This window comes from Mustela nigripes, chromosome 12 (genome assembly GCF_022355385.1).
Source record: "Mustela nigripes isolate SB6536 chromosome 12, MUSNIG.SB6536, whole genome shotgun sequence".
In the NCBI taxonomy this organism is placed as follows: domain Eukaryota; kingdom Metazoa; phylum Chordata; class Mammalia; order Carnivora; family Mustelidae; genus Mustela; species Mustela nigripes.
Window position 1 is genome coordinate 157459346 of NC_081568.1, and position 2632 is coordinate 157461977.

Consider the following 2632-nt stretch of genomic DNA (forward strand, 5'->3'; position numbering starts at 1 on the left):
ATATTGAGTGGGGGAAAAGGCTACAATAAAACATATATCTGAAAAGACAGAGGTGTGTAAAAGTACAAGTTAATAAGCTACTGTGAAATATAAGTTTATATACTAAACATCTAGTTGAAATGACAAAAGGAAAGGGAAAAAAAAAAACTAGAAGAAGCATAAGAGAAAGAATGACACAATGCCTAGAGCTCCATATAAAATTTACATTGGGTTGGGATTTTAAAGCATTATGGGGTCCATGTCGTTGTCAGCCTCTTGTTCTTTCAGCCTTTGTTCTGGGGGAGAAGCCTGTGGCACTATTTCTCAGGAAATCCTGCTTGGGCAGAATTGCTCTGTCCCCTGTTCGGGGGATGAGCTCCATCAAAACTTGTCTTTTGAGTTTTTGTTCTTTACCAGCTTTCCCTGCCACTTCTAATGGTCAAAGCAAAAATGGTCACACCCAAACCTCTGTCCCACAGCAAAGAAATCACAGTCTGCTCTCTTCACTAAATTCTCCAGGGCAAAAAGCCTCTGTTTCTGTATGCACCATTGAAAACTGCAGCCTTCTGCAATGCATGCCCACAGTGACTTTCTCCGAGATTGTCCTAGGGACCCTGGCATATCCCTACCCTTTGTAATTCTAAAACCATGAACAGCCATGGGCTCCCAAGCATAAAGGAAACTCCTGAATTCTGTCTGAGCACTGCTCTAGGGCACTTTCCCAGGTGCTATGGCTCTGCAAGATTTTGCCTGGTACCCAACATAGGAGACTTTCATGCTCTGGTGTTATATCACTTTGCAAGAACCAGCTTATCTGAAACCCCACCCTTTTCTGTCTATCTTCCAATATATCCCCACAGATTCATGACTCTGTGCATCTTACCATGCAAAAAGTAGCCACTATTCTGTTGTTAGAGATACAGATTATATATTCTTTCATATTGGGCTGGTTTTGTGGCTGTTCAGAATGGTTTGGTGGATATCCAGATAAATTCAGGGGACCAGTTGAAACAGGGTCTCATACTTCTCTACCATCATCCCTGTCCATCCAGGCTCAGTATTTTAGCTCCTAGACTTGAAAATATGTCTTCTTTAGAAAATCAATGCCTTCCTGACATAAATGATATGAAGAAAGATGATCTGATTTTGATATTTTTAATTCAAATTCAGTAAGTCAAAATATAGTACATCAGTTTAAAATAAATTTTGCTTTGTTTGTATATGTATATATATCAAGGACCTAATTTTTATATAGTTAAACACATTGATGTAACTCAGCTTCTAAGAACTTTAACTATGCATGATACAATACAAGACAAGACACTAACAAAAATTACAAATTATTTGAATAGTGTCCTCTTGTTCACTTACATTGGTGTCATGTGGCATAAAGACACACATCATATCCTTGCAATAGATCAAAATATTTATTATCCTAATGAATCAATAATAAATGTGGGGTACTTATTTTGAATTTTGAAAGTGAGAATAATTTGGAAAAAGTTGACACTAATTTTATGTCCAAGTCTATTTTAAATGGCAGATGAAAAATTTGAAAAATATTTTATCATTATCAAGCATGTGCTTATCAATAAAAATGTAATTTAAATAGACCATGGCAAATGATAAAAACTGTCATCTATTTATTCATTTACAGTGTCACTCCACTTTGAAATCATGAACATCTGGAATACCACCTCAGATTTCATTCTTCTAGGACTCTTCAACTACACAAAATCCCATCTATTTCTCTTTATTATGGTTCTGACAATTCCCTTCACCTCCCTCATGGGCAATACACTCATGATTTTCCTGATTCAACAGGATATTCGGCTCCACACACCCATGTACTTCCTACTGAGCTAACTCTACCTCATGGACATGATGCTGGTCTTTACCATTGTGCCCAAAATGGCAGCTAACTACATGACAGGTAAGAAATCCATCTCCCTTGCTGGCTGTGGGTTACAGATCTTCTTCTTCCTCACTTTGGGAGGGGGTGAGTGCTTCCTCTTAGCAGTCATGTCCTATGACCACTATGTGGCTGTTTGCCACCCACTGAGATACCCCATTCTCATGAACTGGAAATTATGCCTGAGAATGATATGGGTTCTTGGTCCCTGGGGGCAGCTGGTGGGCTCATGGAGGCCACTGCTACCCTGAGCTTCCCATTTTGTGATGCACATGAGATAAATCATTTCTTCTGTAAGGCCCCTACTCTGATGCATTTGGCTTGTGCTGACATATTTGCTTTTGAGTATGTGATGTACAGCTGCTGTGTATTAATGCTCCTGGTCCTATTTTCTCTCATCCTGATTTCCTATAGTTTCATCTTAGCTGAAGTTATCCAGATGCATTCTAAAGAAGCTCACAAGAAGACATTTGCCACCTGCTCTTCATATCTCTCTGTGGTGGGACTCTTTTAGTGAACAAATAAAATAAAATTAAAACAAAAAAAAAACAAACAAGAAGATCTACTTCTTGTTGAATTTCTACTATACTTCTGTTGAATTTATCTCAACCCTGAATGTCACACTATAGAATTTCTAATTGAGCTCCACAATTAATTGCATTTTAAACTTTGTCTGTTCCTCTAAACATGGTCGTGCTTTGAACCAAGGCTAATTTCACTAAATATTGTATTAATATAGTC

At 38.0% G+C, this 2632-nt stretch overlaps 1 pseudogene; it reads left to right on the forward strand.

The window, feature by feature from the left end:
- Nucleotides 1-1614: 1614 nt before the first annotated feature.
- On the forward strand, nucleotides 1615-2405 carry LOC132028097 (olfactory receptor 2T33-like; annotated as a pseudogene).
- The last annotated feature ends 227 nt before the right edge of the window (nucleotides 2406-2632 follow it).